Consider the following 26,287-nt stretch of genomic DNA (forward strand, 5'->3'; position numbering starts at 1 on the left):
CCCGATGATTGCCGCTTGCAGCTATATTTGTATTTTGTATTTGAGATTTGTAGAGTATAAGGGAGTGATAATCAGTGCTCTGCATTTAAACAAGATGTTTTACTTTATTTTTATTTTGTATTTTTTGAGTATGACTTCTTCCATTGGACGAACGCTGACCCTGGATCAGTAAACGGCGACCCAGCAAGATTCATGTGACAACACAAAACGCTAGCGAGTGAAGTGCAGCTTTTTATCCAGATTGCAAGGAGTACTTTGAGAACAGATAAGAAATTCGACAACACTGAACATCCTGGATCACTTTTAGTGAATAAGAATAAAAATTACCTGTGTAGAAGAATTATTTTAGTAGAATTACTACATATATTTATTTTGCTCCCTATTGGATCTTGAAGAACCAGAGACTTTGGAAAAGATTTTCATTTTTAAAGAGCTCTTTGAACTTTGGGGGGTGTTTACATTTTTCCATTCCATTTTAATTTTATACAGGCCTGAATGTGTTTCTCTTTAACATGCACATTCTTAAACACTACTACAAAGTTCTTTTTTTTCTAAGTGTATGGTGTGTTGTTGTCTTAAATATTCCTTTGACCCTAGAAGTGTATTTACTAGCAGTGCAGTACTGTTTTCATGAAAATATAATAAAAAGATCACAATCAGCTTTTAAGGGGGACTTAAAAGCCAAACCCAAACAGATTTCCTGCTGTTTGCAGAGTTAATCACTGATTTTTTGGGGTGCTAAATTAATAATATAAGATTAAAGCCCCCTAAATAGGGTCTGGCAACAATTATGCAAATCATTTGTATAGCAAAATAAACAGGCTTATCAAATGTTAAAAGGAGGAGAAAACACTCCCCATACTGTTTGTTGTTGATGTCAAAAGCTGCATGCCAAATGAAACTCTGCAGTATGTTAGTGCAAGTTCTTCTGTCTTTGGTAGAAACTAGCCAAATTAGACAGATACTAACATAGACAGGATGTGTGACATGCCCTCATCCTTGAAAACCAACAAATCTGGGTCCTGAAGCAAAAAACAGTTGAGAACCAGAAGAACTATTCATTACTTTATGTGTCAGACTTTTTTAAGTGAACAAAAAGAGTGGACTTTTTCACCTTTAAGATAAAGCAGTGGAAACATTGTGTGTGTGTGTGTGTGTGCGCGCGCGCGTGTGTGTGTGTGTGTGTGTGTGTGTGTGTGTGCGTGTGTGTTGTGTTCATCAGGGGAGCATCCACTTGGCCAGCTCTTAATTAGAACTGGGAGTACACACGCCTCCAGAACAACTCTCAACAGTTTGAACCAGTCACTGACAACCCGTGCAAGACTAACACTCTACATGTCCTCATAAATAATGCTGAGTAAACAGCACAACTTTCAAGCATTACTTCACTGTCAGCATAACATTCACCTAAACTAAAATGGCATCACTGTTGAAAGATATAACCTGTACTGTCAGGAGAAACTATAGTGTACTACAGAGGTGACTAGAACTACAGTGTGTTTCCAAGGCCTGAAAGGTGTCAAAAAGCCAATCACAACACATCACAGGTGATATGTGTTGCATTCTTACCAAAGCCACAAGGGGTGCTATAATAGACATTAGGGTAAACTGTCTTCTTCTATGGTGAGTTTATGGAGAAAGGTGCCATCCATTGTTCCTGGCAGGCTACTCTGCCTTACAGGCTCCATACGGTTAGGATTAGGGTAGGGGCAGGGTTAGGGCATCTGCTGCCTGCCAGGAACAAACCGTGGCCCCCTATGTACAATGGGCTTCTCTTTCAGGTTAACTACTGTCATGGTGGAGCAACAGTTCGATGAGAATATTGCTGAGCAAGTTATTTGACAAGTTATAGCTAGCTGTGTGAATAATAACACATCCAATTCGATGGAAGAGGCATTTGAAGGTGACTCTGCTACCCCCTTGAGTTTTAAGCGTACAATGGGACCGCATACTTGCAATGCATTGGCCAATCATTTCCTTCATCATTTGCATTCTTGAGTAAAGTACTGTATGTTTCTGGCCCAAGAATGTGTTTCAAGGAATATAGTCTATTATCAGAATTGATTACTAAAATACTGCATAGTATATACTGTATACTGCATACTATTCCTTTACCCTTATGTTTTGTGAGAAAATTCTCAACAACTGTTCTGGGCTGCATTTCCCAAAAGCATTGCAAGCTTAAGTTGATCATAGAGACCACTGGCGCCAATGGTATCTACGATTAACTTCAACTTGCGATGCTTTTGGGATACACAGCCCTGTTTGGGTCCAAAAGGATCCGGTAGAGCAGTATTTCCCAACAACTAGTGTGCCGATAAAGATTGTCATGTGTGCCGTGGAAATTTATAAAATTCCACAAAATAAATAAATACATAAATAAAAAATAAATACAAATAATTGGAGGTCGGACTCCAGCTTGATTGATTACAGAAGTAGTCAATCTCGTGCTTGGCAACCGCAGTCCTACAGAGGGAGATCGCTTGAATGGTTACAGCTACGGCCAATCACGTGCTTGGCTACAGCAGCATATGCACAGTGAATCTGTATCTGACAGGAATGGAGCTTGAACTCTGAAGAGGCGGCACATATTTCATTCCATAGGCACTTGTGAAACTTCTCATTTGTAAACAAGCTGAATGACCTGGTACATGTGCCGAGTGTCTGAATGAGAGGGACATGTTGTTTGTTTACTTCAGCATCTTTCGTCTTCCTTATTCATCAAGGAGAGTAAAGGGTGGAAGAGCTATGATTAATGTGTAAAAGTGAGTAATGTTTATACACGTTAAGGGGCTTTCACATGACTCACATCAGCACTGCCAAATACATTGAAGACTATGAGGTGACGCCACTCTACACCAAAGTGTTTTTCCACACATGTTTTTACTTCACAAATAATGCCTTTGAGAGTACAAATAAAAAAGAAATATTAACTGTCCAAATTTGTGAAGAGATATTGAATGTCTCATGATTTCTTTTAATTAAACATTACCTTATCGTTTCCGAGTATCAGAGACTCCAATTATTAAACTAATTTAAATTCACCAAGAAAACACTAAGACTAAGACCTAAACATAAACGAGTCCTTTTATTACTTCTGCTATCAAAGCAACTGCCAGTTTTGTTGCCAACTGCCAATGCTGTGCTTGACACTGGCGTTGAAAGGAGCGTTGACGTCTCGACACAACTCATGTAAAATGTGCTTTACAATGACAAAATAACATTATTGAAACTCAAAATTATTGTTATTATTAGGATATTATTGTCCTCTTTTCTGATAAAAGTCATGCTCAGCAGTTTAAATCTGTAGGAAAATGATACCGTAGATCTGCTTTGTTTATAATTCTTAAACATTCTACTAAAGACAGTAGATTTGTAGTCATGCAAGCTTTAATAAAGGAGAAGGACATTATTGATACTCAATATTATTAGATTATTATTGTTGTCTTTTTGGATGAAAAACAAAATGCTCAAACTGAAGGAACACTATAGATCTCGATATGTTTCCTCGAAACGGTGTAAAATGGTGTGGAGGTACGTTTTTGTACGTTTAACAAATTTTTGACACAGAAGCAAGCAACACCAAAATACCCTTTATTTTTGCAGCTAATTCTGCAACATATTGTGCAGTTAACTTGCTTTACTTGAGTCATTAAAATAGCTTTTAGCTAATTCTTTGTCCTGGAAAAAAAATTTCGTGGACCAGTGATTCTCTCACTTTTTTTTTTTTTTTTTTGTCCTTCATGAGTTTGTATTCCTGTAATTTGCTATGGCATTGCAAGAATTCATTTGCAAGAACAAATTTACAAATTAGAAAAGCAGCTCTTGTCACCTGTGACCTCATTACACAGCATACCAACGTGACTTGATAGTGGTGTGCCGTGGTATTTTTTATTCGTAAAAATTGTGCAGAGGCAGAAAAAAGGTTGGGAAACTCGGCGATAGAGTATAATAGATACAGTACACCTGCATTTTGATTATAAACATGAACATTGACATAGGCTTGTTTTGAACACTGGACACTTTTTATAGTAGCATTTTATCTGGAAAAGAGTGCCATCTGTATGTCAGTGGTGGTACTATTCTTTTACTTTAGATGTACAGTAAACCTTTCATGTTGGATAAAAAAAAAAAGCTGATAATTGAAATACTAACACATTTTATCTGTTTGAAACAAATACAAAAGCATGGTTTAGATTCTAAAATATTTTTATTTCAGAATATAAATAAATGTCCACTTGGCAGACAAAAGATGAGCAAAAAATCCCATAGACCTCCACTGAGAAGGTTCCCACACATATAGGGATCAGGATATCATACAGACTTGGAGATGGTCTCTTTTGACTTGGGCCAGTAAGCAACCATCTAGCAATGATTCAGTAATTCCCTAGCAACCAACAAGCAACATCTTAATTTTGGGGTTTGATAGTTTTGCCATCCAACCGGGGTGAGAGACATTTGAAGTTTCTGGGGAGCACAAGGAAAATCTTGGGAGGCAAAGACCCCTTAGACCATGCTATTTTTTATTTTTGTCATTCTAAATGTGTCAAAAATGACCAAAAGCCGTTTCAAGGCAAGTGGCAACTTGGCGGCCATCTTTGGAACACTCCAGAGCAGCTATTGTGTATGGAAACAAGCAGCATGAAAGTAAAGCTCCTATTTACTTGAATTCGGAAAGAATGAAATCGTCTCGGTTACTATCGTAACCTCCATTCCCTGATGGAGGGAACGAGACATTGTGTCGATGTAGTGACACTAGGGGTCGATCTTGAGAGCCCGAGACACCTTCAGATCTTTGAGAAAAGGCCAATGAGAATTGGCGAGTAGAATTTGTATGCCACTCCCCCCGACATATGGGTATAAAAGGGAGGCTGGAATGCGGATTCATTCAGGTTTATGCACTGAGGAGATGCACATCAGAATGTGCTTTTGTGTCAGCATCTTGAACGGGAGTCTGTGCAAGGCCCGGTTCAGAACTCGCAGGTCCAAGATTGGCCGCAACCCACCACCCTTCTTGGGAACGATGAAGTAAGGGCTTTAAAACCCCTGTCTCACCTCAGCTGGAGGGACAGGCTCTACCGCGATCTCCGCCCGTAGGACGGCGGCGCTCTCGTCCTTCACTGACATGAAGAGAACGCCGCAGAACCGGGGCAGGTGCCTGGTGAATTGAATCGCATAGCCAAGTCGGATGGTTCTGGCCAGCCAGCGCGATGGGTTGGAAAGCGATAGCCACACGTCCAACCTCCGGGCAAGGGGCACTAACGGAAGGATCGCATCCGATGTTCCTGGGGGTGGGGCCTCGCGGCGGGGGGGAGCAGGGAGTGCCGCATCGGGGAGCGGTGCTCCGACCCGAGGCAGCAGCACTGAGGGGACCCTCGAAGCACTTATCTTGCTCAGCACGCCCGGCGTAAGGCGGGCCGGCGACTGAGGAGGCGACTGAGCGGCGCGCCGAACCCAGAAACCAGTCGTCAAGCCACGGCCTGGGCAAGCATGGCGGTCTGCTCCGCATCGGCCTCAGACTGGGCTGTCACACCCGAAGGCAGCAGCCCGGTCGAGTCCTCAGCGTCCGACATCACCAAGGTGCTCTCTGATGCAGCGATCGATATCTCATCCGGCTCACGAGCTCCAAAAGAGACATTAGGCTGGCACTGAGGCGAGCTGCCTGTCTCATCCCAGAACTGGACGGGCGCAAACGAATGTACCGGAGAGTGGGCGGTCCGTGGGGGTTTACCCGGCGGAACCGTACCCATTGAAGCCCCCGAATCACCTTCAGCGTCAACCAGGGCGGCCTCGTACCCGTAGGTAGAAGGACCAGCGGGGGGACAGCTGAAGTGGCTTTCCCTCGAAAGAAGGAAAACCACGGCCGCAACATTGCCATGGTCATGTTCTCGCAATGAGAACATGAACCATCCACGAACGCTTCCTCAACGTGATTTTGGCCCAGGCACGTGAGGCAGTGATCGTGACCATCAGAGGCGGAGAGGTAACAACCACATCCAGGAACTGCACAGAGACGGAAGGGCATCTTTAAAAAGACGCATCTTTAAAAAGATGTTCAACGTCACTGTGCCTGCTCTAATAGAGGAAATATACTCTTTACAGGAAATAAACTCTTTTAAAGCGCTGTCGAAGTGCCCAGGGGCGTAGTCTGCTGTGGAGTGCAGAGTGGAGAGAAAGCCGCTGGAATGCGCCGTATATCCAACAGCACACGCTTCTGAAGAGGTGAATGGATCAGTTGTAGTATTCAGCACGCTGAAATACAACCGCTCGGCTCCGAAGAAAAAATCTGAATGAATCCGCATTCCAGCCTCCCTTTTATACCCGTATGTCGGGGGGAGTGGCATGCAAATTCTACTCGCCAATTCCCATTGACCTTTTCTCAAAGATCTGAAGATGTCTCGGGCTCTCAAGATCGACCCCTAGTGTCACTGCATCGACACAACGTTGAGTGAGTGACAGAAGGGGGACTCCAAATTGATGTGTCAAGATTACGATCAAATAACATTTAAAATCATCAGTAAAATCTGACAACTATCATATCATAAAATTGTGCTTCTTTATCCCAGATAATGCAAAAAAAAAAAAAAAAAAAAAAAAACTAAATTTTGGTCCAGCTAATGCATACACACATTCTAAAATTAACTGACAGGCGCTCTCTGTATTGAAAAGGTTTTCTACATCTGCCATATTGGGTGTTAAAAATTCTCCCATTCATTTTAACACAAGTCTCATTTTATCTCAGCTAAACTGTCTCTGCCTGAACATAACAGAAGAGTTAAAACTGTATGTAAGACAATATAACGTATGCAACAATAAACATTTCAAATAGTAATTTTGTACACTATTGTTACAAGACCTCATTACGTTGCATGATGAATTTATCGAGTGGCGTCCAGTTATCTCGTAAATAAAAAATAATACTTTGCAATTTAATCCAATTTTGCATAAAAAATTGTCTGATCATATAATGAGTCAAGAAAGAGAACTCATGGCTGATACTGCTTCTGGTTTAATCTTCACACTGGAAAAGGAAGGTCAAGTCAAGGGCATTACATTGTTGTATACATTATTGCAGTTTGCTCTGGCTGTATACTGCATTTTGGCAAATGTAGTAGGTCAATTCTACGAACTGAAATATTCACAGTAGCTTATAAATACTGACTACAGCAAAAATAGTATGGGTACAATGCTACTCGCAGCTAAGATGAACCTTCCTTATAATGGACTCACATTGATGACTGGCTGAAAGTTGATCCTTACTGACAACACACAAAGATCATTCAGCATTAGTGTAACCTGATCTCTCTCTCTCTCTCTCTCTCTCTCTCTCTCTCTCTCTCTCTGTATGTGTGTGTGTGTGTGTGTGTGTGTGTGTGTGTGTGTGTGTGTGTGTGTGTATTGGCACCTGGGCCCCTTTCAAACATGAAAGACAAAGAGGAACAAACATATGAGGCTGCATAATTATCAGTACATTGCAGATGTGCCACGACCCCTTACGGGATTGTTCATGTTAATCTGATTAGCTGAAGCATTAAATTCATTAGCTGAATGCTTGTCCCATAGCAGCGAAAAACGATGCAGCTCATGGTTATTTTGGCTAACTAGTTCTGAATCAGAGATGGGACGTGGTGCAATTCACAGGGGTGGGGGGAAGAGAGGAGGAGACAGCGGAAGTCTGCGTTGCCCGGATCGGTGAGGAGGGACTTCTCAGCACACCCGAGTGTTACAAAACACACAGTGGTTCAAGTGATTCCTCGGAGGAATTTGACAACACAAACAAAACACAGTTGCCATGGTGAGAGACTGATGGGGAGCCGGAGAGTATCCAGGCTGAGAAATAACTAACACCTCAAACCAAAGCCTGAGTTATCCACTACTACACTAAACTTTAGGGTTGGGATACAGCTAAATAATAATTTAATATAAATATTTCTCAATATTAGTGATGAGTGGGTCTTAATGATAAGAGTTTCTCTCTTCCCAGAAAAAACTGGATTCACAACAAGATTGAGACACACAGAGGAGTGTCTGACGCAGGTCTGGTCTATGGGGAGAGAACAGGGAACTCGTATACAGCAGAGAAACATGCTGTCAGGTTACATCTGCTCGACAGCTCACACGTGCATTGTCAGCACTCACGCATTTCATCTTAGTGTACATTTGTAGATCAGTATGACTAAAAGACATTAAAGACTTCATTTCCAGGTGGACTAGTGTACCCTGACTCCCGGAAGTGGTGTAAAGCAGAAAGCAAATCAGATTTGCACTGCCGAACCCCTTAAGCTCTGCTGCATATTTTGTCTGAAATTGTTAACACTCAATTTTAAAAGCTCACCTAACACACATACAGTGGATTATTTGCTCATTTTACAGAAAACCCCCCAAATAAAATAAAAGATTGAAATAATTAATAAATAATACTGTATATGTTTTATAATGAACATACAGTACATTTTTACCCTGTCTTTGAAAGCCTGTGATTCAGGCTCTGTTTGCTCTGTTACTGCAAAAAAGTGTTAATTTATCCCACTGGATGGTAGAAAATACAAAGATGTCTTTTTTTCTCCTGCTTATTGGGGGTCTTAATACAAATAATATTTACTTTTTTAGGCACAATCACGATTTTATCAAACCGCACAATGATGTCTCTTAACCCTTTAAAGCCTGAGCCCAAAATTCCGAAAATTCCATTCTGTGCCAGAATATGATATTCATATCCAAATTCATATTATATTCATATTCATATAACATCACACACCTGAACTGTATATACCATATTGAAGAGAAGAACTACGGCTTTCAAATGATATAAATATATGTATGATTATTTAAGGCTAATCATCCTTTATCAATAAGATTTCACATAGCAATTGTTACAAAAATCTTCTCCGACCACCATACTTCATCAGACAACTGCATTTTCAACCATTTTAATTACAAGCTAGAGGGAAATTTAGAGTGTATGAAATATACATAATTTTGTGGGCAATGTAGAATAGCAGACATATTAGAAATATAATCTATTGTTTAAAAGTTATGACCATTCTAGTGATTAGTGGGAAAACTGAATAAAACAAACATTTAGAATGTTAAGATACATTTCACATGACCACTCCTCAAATACTCCTTCTGAGCACCTGTAATAATAAAGTGAGATTGCATCTGAAATTGAAGGACACAAACACTGAAATATACATTTTATGTGTTCAATAAAACACACTTTATTTAATTTGAACATTAGAATTACACACGAATTACATAGCAAAACATACAAAATCAAACTTTAGAACTATCTACAGTAAATAAATTTTTGTGGCGAGAAGAGAGGGAGAAAAGAGGGGAGGGGAGGGGGAGGACAACAACTCCAGTAAACACAGCCCAACCTAGGCCTCTTCGCAAAACTGGTCACACTCAGCTGAGTGTCAAGACTGAAAACAGTTCCTATTGCGAACCAAGCAAGGTCTTTTGCCATTACATTCCGACATTATTTTCAGTCCTACTTTTCCAATAGCATAACCAACATCTCTTAGAGGACTCTTCAAATTTAGGGACATGGGCTGTGTGGAGTGATGATGAAGGAGGGATTACAGGCTTTAGTGTATGCAAAGGGAAACTTGCGTGAATATCGATACCTCCCAGCTGACGAGCCAGGTTTTCTCTGAAATCTATCTGGGTTAAGTTCACCGGTCTACGCTCATCCCCTGGTGCCGCATGAATGTGTTGCCATTCCTTAAACAATATGAAACTACTGACGACGGCAATGTCTATGAAGTGGAAAAAAAGAGTCTTCCACCATTTCTGAGTTTTTTGTAGGACGTCGTAAGATTTTATCATTTGGTCTGACCTATCAACACCGCCTATGTTTTTGTTATAATCGCTGATGACAGTGGGCTGGAGGGCTACATCTTTTGTCCAGTCGCCATCGTTTTTTACAAACCTAGTAATTTCGGTTGAGCCATTCACATTGTGGAAATTGGAGAGGCATGTAACTGCACGCGTGTCCTTCCACTGAATTACAAGTATATTCCCCTCAGTCCTACACCACCTCATATCCCCACAAGCTGTCTTGCGTTCCCATCTTTTGATGTCTTTAAATTCTGCAGGAAACAGTTTACGATTCATCCTGCATGTCCCACAGGCATTAGTTCCAATTTCTAACAACTTAACCATAAGAGCTGGGGACGTGTAAAAGTTGTAAAACCAAACATTGTGGCCCTGGTCTTTGAATGGCTGCAGTAATGATTCAACTACTCTGGTGGCCAAGTCAGTGACACACCCATCATGACTACCTGTGTAAACATTAAAGTCAAGAGTATACCCCAAGTCTGATGTTGCAATTACCCATAATTTAAAACCCCACGTGTAGGCTTGCCCTTCATATATTGTTTAAATCCTGATCGAGCTTTAGACTTGACCATACGTTCATCTATTGCGAGATTTTGGTTAGGCTGAAAGAGCTGCTGGCATTTTTGTTTGAGGTGGTCCATAAGATAACGCAACTTCCTAAGGTGATCCTGATTATCCTCTGTGGTAGGGTCTACAACATGTAGAGCAACATGTAGAGCTGCAAAAGAGCCTTGTAGTGGTCATGCAACATAAATACCCTCGCCCATGAGCCCTGAAGTGACTTGGTTCCCCAATGACGATGGTAATCAGGGAGAATTGAAAACCCCTGTAAATGAGCAACCCAAGAAATTTTTAAAATTAATTGGGGGTCACCTCCATCCAAGCTCCTTGTTAGCTGGAATATGATGGACAGTTTAGGATGAGCTCCCACCCCTGACGGTTTGTAAAGCTGCATATCTCAGCAACTACAGCCTGAGTAAAAAACAGTATGAAAAAGTCAATTTCTAATCATATTGGAGGTTGACCGCACAGCCTGACACACGCTACTAAGTCAATACCGAATGGACAGCTAGGCTTAAATGGGAGTGGTTTTGGTGCCTGTGAATTGATGTCAGAGTACGAGGGATAAGAAACAGAGTCAGGGAAGTGTTTATGCTTTCTAGCTGACTTGGGACCTGTGCGAGAATGGATAGCCATACCCAAAATAATAACAGTGTTAGTGTTACTGTGAGAATCAGTCATATGAGAAATAGAAACAAACAATACATACACATTCATATATACCCAGTTAATGGTCTTGGCTGGGGATCAGGTTCCATCTCATGCTCCATCCCCTCGTGGTCCGGGTCTTCCTGCAGTAGTTCCTGGTCCAGCAGATCTTCCTCCTGTGTGCTCATGCCCTCACGAGCCATGTCCTCCTCTGCTATGAACCTAAGCTCATCAGCAGCCAGCTGCCTCCTCCTCTTGAGGGTGCTGAGCAGGGAGCCATAGTCTCTATCCATCTCTACAACAGAAAAAAAGTACACAATTGGTAGCCGGCAGTGTGTTCTTCACAAATCTGTACACTGAATATTCACCAAAGGCTTGCAGACTAACCAGAATGTCCAACTGCAGACAGCCCTCTCACACTTTCCTTGTGAACAGGAAGCTACACACAATCTAAAATCATGTCTGTGTGATGGATGTGTAAGACTATCTGCTAAATTACAGAAAGATATCTACCATTTTTTTTATTACATGGGAAAATCAACAAGCTAGATAACTTATCTAACTAGCAGGCCAGTTTCCAGGCAGGTCTGAACAGCGTAAAAAAAAAAAAAATGTCTGAACAGCGTCTGCTCTCTGCCTCACATTACTTCAGACGGATTTTTCACAAGCGACAAAATTGGCAAAAAAAAGTTATTGATATTTAGTTAAAAATTGCTAGCTAATGTTTATTTAGCAAGTTTCACAGAACTGGCAAAAAAACCCCAAACATTTAAATAAAAAAAAGAGGCTCGCCGATGACGGTCACATCAATTTTTCCAGAAAAAAATAGCTAGTGCAAATAAATGCTTCGTAACTAAAAAGGTTTGACTATCTTCCACAAGCGACAAAATTGGACAAAAAAGTTATTGATATTTAGCTAAAAATGTACATAGTATTGCTAGCTAATGTTTATTTAGCAAGTTTCACAGAAATTTGCTTAAAAATAGAGGCTAGCTGCCTGTCCGATGAACGGCGACAGTCATGTCATTTTTTACAGAAATAACTAGCGTTACTCCTACAAATAAATGCTTTGTAACTAAAACGCTTTGACTTGCAATAGACAATATTGACAATACATGTTAAATAACTTGTCTTACCTCGAAAGATTGCCTCAGTTTTCAATTTGAAGCAGTAAGTCCAACACTGGAGGTAATCTCCGGGCATATCCTCTCTGGCTGCGCTCAGGCAAATGGAGGATGATGATGATGACGATACATTTATTATTCACGCCCAGTAACCCCTTAATCAATCATATGTGCTTTTAGCTTATATTGTCAAGAGAATCTGGCAGTTTTCAGAAATAAAATCAGTGATTGGATGGCGAAGATATTGAGACAGGAACCATGGGAATAATTGATCCCAAATTTGAACAATCTTGGCTCTTAAGGGTTAAGACATTACAGCTTTATTATCTGTTATAGCATAATTTCCTGTAAAGCTGCTTTGAAATGATATCTGTTGTGAAAAGCACAATACAAATAAAAATGACTTGACTTCCTCTATCATGTCCATCACAAAATACAGATCTGATATGCACCATTTTTTTACACGCACCTTCCCCACTGTTTCGTCAAAAAATTCGGCATCTGAGTGGACTGGAAGCTTAATCTAGTGTCATTAGAAAGCTGAGATCGTCATGTAAATTCAGCAAAAATAGAAACATCCCTTTATCAGGACACTGTATTTTAAAGATAATTTTGTAAAAATCTAAATAACTTTACAGATCTTTATTGTAAAGGGCTTAAACAATGTTTTCCATGCTTGTTCAATGAACCATAAACAATTAATGAACAGGCACCTGTGGAGCGGTCGTTAAGACACTAACAGCTTACAGACGGTAGGCAATCAAGGTCACGCTAAAATAACTTAAGACACTAAAGAGACCTTTCTAGTGACTCTGAAAAACACCAAAAGAAAGATGCCCAGGGTCCCTGCTCATCTGTGTGAACGTGTCTTAGGAATGGTGCATGGAGGCATGAGGACTGCAGATGTGGCCAGGGCAATAAGTTGCAATGTCCGTACTGTGAGATACCTAAGACAGTGCAACAGGGAGACAGGCAGGACAGTTGATCGTCCTCACAGTGGCAGACCACGTGTAACAACACCTGCACAGGATCGGTACATCTGAATATCACACCTGCGGGAGAGGTACAGGATGGCAACAACAACTGCCCGAGTTACACCAGGAACGCACAATCCCTCCATCAGTGCTCAGACTGTCCACAGTAGGCTGAGAGAGGCTGGACTGAGGCTTGTAGGCCTGTTATAAGGCAGGTCCTTACCAGACATCACCAGCAACAATGTCGCATATGGGCACAAACCCACCTTCGCTGGACCAGACAGAACTGGCAAAAAGTGCTCTTCACTAACGAGTCATGGTTTTGTCTCACCAGGGGTGATGGTCGGGTTCGCGTTTATCGTCGAAGGAATGAATGTTACACCAAGGACTGTACTCTGGAGCGGGATCGATTCAGAGGTGGAGGGTCCGTCAGGCCTGGAGCGGTGTGTCACAGCGTCATCAGACTAAGCTTGTTGTCATTGCAGGCAATCTCAACGCTGTGCATTACAGGGTAGACATCCTCCTCCCTCATGTGGTACTCTTCCTGCAGGCTCATTCTGACATGATGATTTATACCCTCCAGCATGACTATGCCACCAGCCATACTGCTCGTTCTATGCATGATTTCCTGCAAGACAGGAATGTCAGTGTTCTGCCATGGCCAGCGAAGAGCCCGGATCTCAATCCCATTGAGCACGTCTGGGACCTGTTGGATCGGAGGGTGAGGGCTAGGGCCATTCCCCCCAGAAATGTCAGGGAACTTGCAAGTGCCTTGGTGGAAGAGTGGGGTAACATCTCACAGCAAGAACTGGCAAATCTGGTGCAGTCCATGAGGAGGAGATGCACTGCAGTACTTAATGCAGCTGGTGGCCACACCAGATACTGACTGTTACTTTTGATTTTGACCTCCCCTTTGTTCAGGGACACATTATTCTATTTCTGTTAGTCACATGTCTGTGAAACATGTTCAATTTATGTCTTAGTTGTTGAATCTTTTTATGTTCATACAAATATTTACACGTTGAGTTTGCTGAAAATAAAAGCAGTTGAAAGTGAGAGGATGTTTCTTTTTTTGCTGAGTTTATAATATTAAATCATCGACCATCAAGAATATATTTAGCAGATGATTTGTTTATATGCTTTTTCTGCTGGACTGCATTTTTTTTATTTATTTTTTTCTGGACATTTGATACATACATTTGAATTATTTGCCCAAGAAAGCTCACAGACAAGTAGAAAATGGCTCAGCTGGAAGAAAGATAAGAGCTGATATATCGGTTGTGGCTACTTGGGGCTTACAGAAGCAGTAAACAGCAGACACGAGACGTTTGTCTTTTTTGTCTTAAATAAATCATATTTTACTTAGATTCTTTTGATAATCATTCAAACTGTGGTGTTATGGCAACAAAAAAAATACATTTTATTCATTTATTTTAATCAGTGCTTTCATTTGATAAATGTCTTTGAAAAACTTTTATATTTTATATATATATATATATATATATATATATATATATATATATATATATATATATATATATAAACTTGAATATATATTTTATATATATTCATTTTTATATGTCTACTTGTTTACCACAGGGTGGCGCACATTTGCAACGTGGAGGATTTGAAGTCTTGTTATTTAATGTAACATAAATGCAAAAGCAATGGGGTTATATGAAATGATCAGACTCTAAGCTTTCAAATGCTACCACAATTGACTATGTATCCAGTGACTTTTATATTTTAAGCTTAAACATATTAGACATTCCTGGCTCTGTGAAAACAGACTCAGTTAACTGACTCTGGACATCTAAGGTTTTATGCACAAAAAACTGTCATCATTTTGTTAAACTGGCTGTTATTACTCTACTTTACCTTTAAGACTACAATATGTTAATGACCTCTATACAAAATATATGCACGATCTGTTAACCTCTTTGCATGTGCAATACATAACAACGCTCATTTCAGTGGGCAAAGTTGCTGAATACTGACTGGGTATTGATATGTAAATGTGGGTGGTCTTATGTTAAGTATCTCCCATCCCTGGCAATCAACCCCACGACCTTGGCGTTACTAGCACCATGCTCCACCAGTTGAGCTACAGAAGCAAGAAAAACCGATTAGATGTTTTCCATAATACTTCAGTTTTAAAACATACACATGCAGATGCTCATATAAAGCACTAAATGTCTAATAGAATTTCTGTTCCCTCCTCAGCATCATTACTGGGAAAAGGAGGGTTACGCAGGCAAGCCAGAGCAAAGTACATTGCCAGTACATTACCCATTGATCTTCCTCTTGTTTTAATTTATCCATTAATAATCAATGCTAAGTGCTGCGAATGGTGGTAGCATTCCTGCTTGTTCAGGCAGGTGGTGGATGGTGGGTTATACAGAGCGAAAGTTTGCACTGCACCCTAATAAAGTACAAGAGTATTATGGAGGCGTTTTATGGGATGAGAACAGGCCCATTCTGGACCACAGAAAAACATTCTTTTATAAAAAAAAAAAATTAATACAAAAAAAAACACTCCATTGGAATCAAGTGGGTCTATCGCTTAAGTCGAACATTTTCTTTCCAGCAAAACCTGGAAATTGTGATCCACTCACTAATTTCATCAAGGTTAGACTATTGTAACTCATTGTACACTGGTCTCCCTCAAACTGCATTATCCCACCTACAGCTGGTTCAAAATGCAGCAGCTAGACTTTTGACAGGGTCAAGAAAGAGGGATCACATTTCTCCTGTATTAGCATCTCTACACTGGCTTCCCGTGAAATTCAGGGTCGATTTAAAAATTCTGCTTTATGTTTACAAGGCACTATCTGGTCTTGCGCCCAAATACATCAGTGACCTTCTCATCCCTTACTCCCCCACCTGAGCACTCAGGTCTTCTCATCAACTTCTTTTGAGAATTCCTCGTTGTCGCTATAGATCCAAGGGTGATCGTGCCTTCTCTGTGGTAGGTCCTAAACTCTGGAATAGTCTCCCTTACCATGTGAGGTCAGCTTCTTCAATAGCCATTTTTAAATCCTCTTTGAAAACGTATTTATATTCTTTAGCATTTGAATAGGACTTTTTAATAGGTTAAATTAGGTAAATACTTGATGCAGTTTTTAATTGTATTTATTTATTTATTTATTATTATTATTATTTCTTTTTTGTATGTATATAATTCTGTCATTGTATATTTATTTGATTTATTTGTAAAGCACTTTGGGTCAACATCTGTTGTTTTTAAATGTTCTCTATAAATAAAGTTTGACTTGACTATAATACACGGAGAGAGCTATCGGTTAGCATTCCTATTTATCTCAATAGCAGTTGCTTGGCTGTAGCACTAATTACATTTGAGAGTTAATAGCAAATAACAACTTAAATATCCATCAACTGGCAGCAAAACATTTGGGTTCCACGGAACAAAGAAACTCATATGGAACAACATGAGACTGATAACATAATGACATAATTTCCCATTTTTGGGTGAACTATATATAAAGTTTTGTTACAGATGCTCATAATTATGGTAATAAATATGCTAGTACTCAAAAAGTTGCCAAAGTTAGTATGTTGACCATTCAATAAGCTCTGCCCCACCCTTGGTCATCATTGCTGACTCATACAAGCTTTACAGAACTTTGCATGGGAATGAATGGGAGATTGCCGTGAATGCAGGGGTGTGTCTATGGGTTGCCCAACCTAAAGATCAAAATGCCCATCCAAACATTGCATCATGGTAATGGCACTCAGTGAATGACTTGGTTTTGCCAAAATATGCTCATTTACTGAATGGATATTATTATCACATGGGCTGGAATGAAGAGTGACATTGAAATGCCAACATTTTCTTTAAATAAATTTAATTACAGAGTAATGTTATAAAAAACTGAGGAGACTGTGAATCAGAATTGAGAAACAGTCACCTGAAAAGAGAAAAGCCTTATTTAAAAGTGATTACACACCTTAAAACATTAGTGTAAGTGAACAGAGCTGCTTATAATGTCTCTACAACACTCAGTATAGTGCTGTGAACTCTTTATTTACAATCACCTCTACTATGAGATGAATCAATACATAAATGAATTAATGTTAAGTTAATAGCATTAATTTACCTTGAAGCAAGTGTTGGTGTCTTTACTGATGTTATACATTCTCAGTTTGGAATGAGGGTCGGCACATAATTTAATCCCTAGCATGCTATTCACAAAATGTATTTAAAGAATAAAAATGAGAAACAAATACTGCATGTATCCTCTGTGGGAACCTTGTATCAATAGTCAGACACAAATGACTTCTATTGCACCCCCATTAGAAGAAAAATCAAAAGCTTGTCTAAAGAACACGGTGGACGGCAACACTTGCTTAGGTAGGATTGGTCAGTAACATTTTTACTGTAGGTAGGGCTTAGCGAAGAGTCAATTTCTGGGAAATCGGACCAAAAATATTGATGCCATCATCTTGCACTCAGGAGTGTAAGATAAATTGGGGTAACACTTTACATTAATGTCCCCTTTGTTAAGTGATAATAAAGGGCTGCGTTAATGACTAATAATTCATTTGCAAATGCATTATAATCATTGATATGCAGCAATAACTTTCATGCAATATCTTCCAAATTGTGAGCAATTTTACTTAATATGTTATAAATGCTTAATAACACTTATTCAACATTAGTAAATAATGATAATGTGCCTTAATGTAAAGTGGACATATATTATAAACCTATGTACATAAAGTTCAGTAAGGTTTCATGGTCATCAGGCTTTATTATATGATGTATGCTGTGAATGAACATGAAGAGCTGAAAAGTGTTTTTGCAGAGGACTTTAGGTAACTAGGATTAGGTAAGTAGTTGGGACAGCACTCAGGCTAACATGTATACCAAACACAATCACTTAGATATGACCCACCCAACTTCCTGTTTCAATAGGAAATAGGTCCTTGACTTAAAAAAATCCATCAAACGATTTGATAGGATCTTTAAATTAAGAAAAATTAAGACATTTCTCCTAGTGTAACTCTGTGAAAGGTACTGTTGTGCTTTGCATGCTCATTTGTGTCTGTGCAAACCAGAGAACAGTGTGTTCCTCACACAACACAAACACACACTCTTCTATACAAACCACACGTGGCCATATACTCACACACACCCCTTCAGGGGCTCAACTCACTCACAAGCCCTAAAACATTTATCATTTTCCTTTACATAATAGTCGGCGAAGATAGCTTTTTTTTTTTTTTTTTTTTTTTTTTTATGCACACAAGTTTCAACTTCCCTGCAGCCTCCTTTTTGTTTGTCATTTTAAAAGAAGGCACCCTATTATGTAACACGTCTTTTCTCTGTGCATCTTTGAGTAAGACAAAGAGAAAGCAGTGGAGAAGGAGTGAACCTGTCCAAGATACTCTCCCCCATACACACACACACAGTGAAAAGGCAGAGATTGATAACACTCAGTCAATCACGATGACCGAGGACTTCACAAAGCCGACGCGATCAAACTCATGTGGTGGAAATCAGAGACACCCAATTAGTGCTGTCAGTCAAACTTCAAACAAACAGACATGATTGGCAGAGGAACACAGGAAACACAGACACTGCCAGACAGCGAACAGGAATATTCATTGCAATATAGAAAACATATATGATCAGTTATGTTGTCAAAGACACGGTCAACTAATAAACACCATGACTGTTCAACATCACATACACTAGAGATGCATTCAATACAAGAGTGATATATCCAAGATAATCTGCTCTTGTGAGAATTTATAAAGACTTGTTCACCCTCTTTAGCTTTTTGCGTTTAAGTAATGCAGATCACTTATAAAGTTATTGCAGGATAAAAAAAATGTTTTTTCTGTTATGACTGTTATCGTGACAGTATCTCCATTAAGCTATTCAAAATGGTTTGACACAAATTCGCTCTGTGATGAGTGACTCTCAAATGAGATTGAAACAGTGCATGTTTGACTGACAGATTGATTTGCTGTTTGTTTCATTCATTACATCCTTTTGCAGTTTATTTCCCTCTCTAACTGTGGTGTGATTTAGCAATACAGAGAACTACGGTAAATGCTGTTGAAAATGGACACCTCACAATTTATACACATTTGATAGGCTATTGATAAATATATTTTTGATAATAAAAATCATAACATGGGCTGCAAACGATGCGCAACACTTTTAGCATGTTGAGTAGTGCTGCACTATTCCATGATTATGACATTGTAGATCCATCATTTCACAATTAAAAAACAAAAAAACAAAAACTAACTCAAACTTGATTCAGTCATGGACAGTGGTCCCACATGATTGAAATGAGTTTACTTAATTTACAATACCCATGTAATTTAAACTTAAATACTTACAATAGAGGGAACATAACTGAATTAAGTAAACCCAACCAAATTTAACGTCAAAATGACTCAAATTAAACTCTTTTAGTGAAATGCAAGCTAGAGACTAGTGATGGCCAGTTCGTGAATTAATCGTTCTTTTGCACCAGTTCTTTTCAGTGAACGAGTTGAACCAATTCACCAAATCAGACTGAATCGTTTGAAACAGTTCGCAAGTCAACAATGATCCACAAATGACTCTATCTTAACCTGTCTCTTGGACGTGCATAACAATCAGACTCTAAATGAGTTGATAACCTGGAGTAATATTGTAAAAGTCCTTCTGAACTGTTCCTATGTTTTCTATTGTTTTGAGTGTAATTGTCATCCCAGCCTCTAGGGGGCCTTAAGGAGTTACTCTCTGAAGGAATCACTGGTACATCATCTCACTATATGGATTAATACTTTAAAATGGATTAAGAACTTATACTTGGATCATCATTGAAAACCTCAACCCAACAGGTTCACTTTCCACCAAAATAACAATTACTCTGGGTCAGAGATTGACTGATATATCTTTTATCTGCTGTTTGAACTCTCACTGGTACTAAAGGTTTCCTTGAATTCAGAAGCCTTAGAACTGAACTATGATCTATTGGAATATATGAATGACAATGGGACTGTGTGTGTGTGTGTGTGTGTGTGTGTGTGTGTGTGTGTGTGTGTGTATATATATATATATATATATATATATGTATATATATATTGATCGGTATCAGTCACAACATTAAAACCACCTGCCTAATATTGTGTAGGTCCCCCTCGTGCTGCCAAAACAGCTCTGACCCATCGAGGCATGGACTCCACAAGACCTCTGAAGGTGTTCTGTGGTATCTGGCACCAAGATGTTAGCAGCAGATTACAAGTCTTGTAAGTTGCGAGGTGGGGCCTCCATGGATCGGACTGCCACGAAGGAGTGTACGTGGTCTGCAAGAATTTTTAGGTAGGTGGTACGTGTCAAAGTAACATCCACATGAATGACAGGACCCAAGTTTTCTTGCCCAGAGCATCACACTGTCTCCGCCAGCCTGCCTTCTTCCCATAGTGCATCCTGCTTTCATCTCTTCCCCAGGTAAACGATGCGCACACACCTGGCTGTCCACATGATCTAAAAGAAAATGTGATTCATTAGACCAGGCCACCTTCTTCCATTGCTCCTTGGTCCAGTTCTGACGCTCACGTTCCCATTGTAGGCACTTTCGACAGTGGACAGGGTTTAGCATGGGCACTCTGACTGGTCTGCAGCTAAGCAGAAAGCTGCGATGCACTGTGTGATCTGACACCTTTCTATCATGGCCAGCATTAAGTTTTTTAGCAATTTGTGCTACAGTAGCTCTTCTGTGGGATCAGACCAGACAGGCTAGCCTTAGCTCCCCACATGCATCAATGAGCCTTGGGTGCCCATGACCCTGTCTCCGGTTCACCGGTTGTCCTTCCGTGGAACATTTTTGGTAGGTACTAACCACTGCATACCGGGAACACCCCATAAGACCTGCCGTTTTGAAGATGCTCTGACCCAGTCATCTACCCATCACAATTTGGCCCTTGTCAAAGTCGCTCAGATCCTTATGCTTGCCCATTTTTCCTGCTTCCAACATATAAAATTCAAGAAGTAACTGTTCACTTGCTGCCTAAGAGTACGTTTACACGACAACGATGTACTAAAAACGGAAAAGTTTTTCCTTTGCGTTTTTGAAAGGTTTCGCATACAGACGACAATGTTGTCAAAACAATCCCCGTTCACACGGATCCACGAAAACGACTAAAAGTGCTATATTATGCATGCCTGGCCAGTAGTTGGCGATGTCACTTTGTAAAGAAACATTACGCGCCTTCGCACATAAGATTTCTTCCACAGAGCGGTGAATACAAACAATGAAGATGGCGATTGCTGGTCGTCGTAGTGATGCAGTAAATCTACACTTTGCTGGAGAAGCGTCAATAAACTCAAAATCTTCAGCAGCACAAACACAGTCCTGTAGTCCGCCACTGAAGTTTTGAATGTCTCGCCCGTTGTTTTGAAGTACTCGCGCGCTTGCCTATAGATTGAACTCTCATGATTTTTCAATAAACTCTGCTCATTTTTACCATCACTTCGTCTCCTGCCTTCTTCTGTATTCCCCCTGCTGACTCTTGGGCTGGTAGGAGAGTAAGTTAACATAACAAGTTGTTGATGTTGACTGGTTTTGGATATCAGACAGAACTCTGATATATGGATATCTTCTGGATCTAACATGCATTTTCACTGCCTCGTGTTTTCATATTCTAAGCATATCATTGAATACTGTACATGGCATCACATCTCTGTCTATAGGCTATATACATAAGCGGTGGGTGAATGAATTGCAGGGTAAAGGTACATCAAATAAAAGTAAATAAATAAATACAATTTAAAATACAAATACATTTTTCCCATCATACATTAATTTCAAGATTTTCAAATTGCAGATTCTGCCTACTGTACAATATTCACACTCCATACAAAACACTCCAGATTAATAAATTGTTGATTATTGTAATTTGCACAGACACCAGTATTCATATTGATAATTATACATCTCAAATCGATGCCTATCAATCCATCATTCTTTATATAACACGTAATACGCGTGCACATGACGTCATCGTTTTCACAAATTCGCGTTTTTGTATGTTTACATGGAGACGATAACGGCATCGTTTTCAAAAACTTGCACTTTGAAACCCGTTTTTAAAAGTTTGCATTTTCTGAACAGCCAAAACGCATAAAAAGTTTTCCGTTTTTAGTTGGAAATGTTGTCGTGTAAACGGCCCCTAAGATATCCCACCCCTTGACAGGTGCCACTGTAACGAGATAATAAATGTTATTTACTTCACCTGTCAGTGGTTTTAATGTTGTGGCTGATCGGTGTATTGTTGTATATCATTGTTTTCTTTATTGTGAATACATTTGGATTGTTTCCCCTCCTCCCTCTTTATTTATGCGGCTTTGCCAATGGATTTTTGATGAGTGTCACAATATGATCCTAGAACTGGTGATTTTTGCTTTTCCTAAATTTTCTTTGCAATGAACCACTTCAACTAGTTAACAAATAGGACTGAACACTCCGATCACAGCAGTTCACGAGTCAACAGTCCAGCGAGTCACTCATAACAGTTCTGAACTGAGAATCACCTCTTTTGGAGGTGTCTGACATACTGAGAACTGATGAGCTGCTGATACTGAGCATATGTGTGATTAAGTGACAAATTGTTTGTTTCTGGTGTATTTTGCTGAACAGCCGAATGTATAACAAATAAAACATACTGGAAATATGTTTATGACTTGATTGTATTACCATTTTTATCAACGTATGAAGATGATCCAGTCGCAACAGTTCTCGAGTCAACAGTACACTGATCCCGGGACAGCAGCTCTCGATTCAACAGTACCCTGAGTCGTTCGCAGAAGTTCTCGAGTCAACAGTACACTGATCCCGGGACAGCAGTTCTCGATTCAGCAGTACATTGAGTCATTCAAAGCAGTTCTTGTACACTGAACTGAGAATTGCCTCTTTTGGACATAATACTGAGAACTGCTGATCAGTGAGCTGCTGATGAGCATGCATGAACCGAGGACTTGAATAAGGGAGCGAAACATTTCAATCGAGAGATGTAATTAATTGTACTTTTGAGAATTGTGCATGTAGACTATATTTGAAGTTGTTATGAGCTGGATCATGGTTTCTGTAAAAAAAAGACTAGTTTAATCACTTTATATGCTTTAGACACGTAGAACATCTGTGTTTGTATTAGAGTTGGGGTACTCGAGTTTGGACTCAGACTTGAGTCCGAGTCACGAGTCCAGTTTTAATGGACTTGGACTTGTCACGGACCCTCATTTTTACTCGGACTTGACTTTGGGACTCTGGATTTTTTTCAGAGTCCAGCCGTGTCCATGGTATTTGATTTGTGATGCAATGAACAAAATAAATAAATAAAAAAAATGAAACAGAAATAAATGGACATTCTGTCTGCAAGCAGTTGTAGCACCCCCTGATGTCGTAGATATAGCCAGAGTTTGTTTCACTGTGTTGAGCAAACACACTTGCAGAGTGGCACACTCAGTCAACCAATACGCTTGAATGTTACTACGGAGACTGCTGTATAACATCGATTACCGAGGTGACTGGCACAACGAACACATAAAGACAGGTATGTAGCCAATGTGCTAGAAACTACAAGGCAGTTTAGCATGGCACAGGACCTGACAACTGGTAAAATTGCACGCAACGTTTGTGCAGCCAAGACGGTGCTTGCATCGCAGTTTCATCGTGGTTAAAAACTTAAAATCAAGAACTTCATTAAGTCAAGTCACCCACATCTTGTCTCTCACAGTTTACTAAAACAAAATATCAAAATAAAAATTCAGAAAAATATTATTCATATTGGGCTATTAAGTCTTTTTAGGCGTAATGTCGTAATGTTTCCACACATGTAGGCATCTGTAGTTTCTTGTGGTCCACGCAGTGTTGTCAACTTAAACTGGTCCTTAATGAATTAACTGTAACTTTTTAAATAGCCGGGGAAAAAATGGTTATTGCTAAAGCAGACTGCAACTCTGAAAAACAGATAAACAGCACCTATTTATTGTTTTTCTATTTTAAAAGCATTGACGAGCTGCTTAAAATATGATCTTTTACAGTTTTTCCACAATAAAATGCACAATGAAATATGAAGTTATTTTGGGCAGCAAAATGTTTTATTTGTAATTTAATTATAGATTTGGTGACCAGATGTCCTGGTTTATTACACAGGACAGTCCTGGTTTTTGGTAGGGTCACTGATTTTTTTCTTCTTAAATTAAATCTCCACATTGTCCTTCTCGCTATTGTCTCTGGTATCGTTTGCAGAGAAGAAAATTCATTATACATTCATTCTAGTCTTCAGCAAATCAGCTGAAATGTGTCTGGTTACCATAGCAATGATGTCATGTTCTTTATGTCATCCTGTCAGTCAGTGCAAATGCCCAACATAATGCAAAAATGCATTTTCAACAGAAGCTGATCCATGTATTCGCGCAACTTGTTAAAATGTAAGCGGGGTGTTTTCAGAATGTTCATTTTCCCCTCAAGCATGGAGGTAAATCAGACAAGTGTCACATTCAGATGGCTACACTCGGGACATAGCTAGTGGCGTGAAAATTTTAATGATTCTAGGGGCCCAAAGGTCCAGGTAGCCCCACAACAAATTTGAAACTGTATTTTTTGAATAGGTAAGGGGCCCAGAGTAATAAGATAGTCAGGGGACTCAGAATTCCTTACTACGGCCCTGGCTACACTGCACTTTTTACATAGTACAAGCATTAAAGGAATATTCCGGGTTCAATACAACTTAAGCTCAATCAGCAACATTAGTGGCATAATGTTGATTACCACAAAAATAAATTTTCCCTCATTTTCTTTAAAAAAAGCACAAATTGAGGATACAGTGAGGCACTTACATTATGATCATTTAATCATTCACCTGGATTCAAAACTCAATATGTGATCTCAGGAAAGATTTAGCATCTGGTTGTTTTTTTTTCAGTTTTGCTTCCATTAGACCCTTGCTGGCATCCACCAAGCACAACATCAGGCTCTGCTTGACCTGCATGTGGAACTAGAGCAGCGGTTCCAAGTGCTCCTCCAGGCTCAAGCGGAGGACCGGCAGGTGCTACAGAGCTTGGTACACCAGGAGGGGTCATCACCCATGACCCTGGACCCACCTATGGCCGTGTCGCAAGTCACGCTAGGGAAGATGGGACCTCATGATGACCCTCAGGCTTTCATCGAGCTCTTTGAGTGGACGGCTGGAGCGTGGAACTGGCGATCCGCCTACTGCCGCTGTTGTCCGGGGAAGCCCAACTCGCAGCCCAACAACTCCCTGCGTCAAACCTCCTGGTGTACAAGGACTTGAAGAAAGTCATCCTTTAGTCAACATTGCCAACAGGTTGGCTGCAGCCCAGAACAACATCAGCAACCCTTCGCTTGTGGATGCTTGGTGAGCACGGCTGCCTGTTCGCATTCGCCCAACAGCTCCGTGACACTTGCCGAATATGGCTGCTGGCTGAGGAATGCGACGCAGAAGGAGTGCTCAATCTGGTGGTACTGGAGCAGTTCATCGCCCAGCTACTGAAAGGAACAGTGGAGTGGGTGCAGTGCCACTGCCCGGCGTCGCTGGATCAGGCGGTCCAGCTGGCTAAGGACCATATGGTGGCGTATTTGGGGGCCGGCGAGCCCGCTTCTTCTTCTCTCTCTCTCTCTCTCTCTCTCTCTCTCTCTCTCTCTCTCTATCTCAACCCTCCCCTTCGCCTTCCCCTCATCTTGTTCCAGTTTCCCAGAAACAGTCCCTTCCCCTCTCCGTTCTCTCCCACAGGCTGGTGAATCCGCTGCCACAGGTGTGGGTGTGAAGTCTGGGCCGGTCTGCTGGAGCTGCGGGGAACCTGGGCATTTCCAGGACCGATGCCTAACGATGGAGTAGGAGACATTGGTCCAGGTCCCTGACGCGCCACAGGCCCCCCCCCCGATTGAGCAGGTGTGTAACGGATACCTATGAGTATTAAGGGGGGTACATATCATGCCTGGTGGTTTCAGGTTGTAATCAAACCTCCATTCACCAAAGCATGGTTCAATCTGAGGCTTGGGATACAAGCCAGTGGGTGAAGGTAAGGTGTGTGCATGGGTTTATCCAAAATGACCCTGTAGTGATGGTCACTATTCAATTTTGGGGACA

General features: G+C 40.4%; 1 protein-coding gene across 2 annotated transcripts in view; it reads right to left on the reverse strand.

Annotated features, from left to right (window-relative positions):
* The window catches only part of LOC127434233 (probable G-protein coupled receptor 158), a 245,547-nt gene that overhangs the window by 73,931 nt on the left and 145,329 nt on the right, over positions 1-26,287 (reverse strand). The gene's annotated exons all lie outside the window — the stretch shown is intronic.

This window comes from Myxocyprinus asiaticus, chromosome 44, assembly GCF_019703515.2.
Source record: "Myxocyprinus asiaticus isolate MX2 ecotype Aquarium Trade chromosome 44, UBuf_Myxa_2, whole genome shotgun sequence".
NCBI lineage: Eukaryota > Metazoa > Chordata > Actinopteri > Cypriniformes > Catostomidae > Myxocyprinus > Myxocyprinus asiaticus.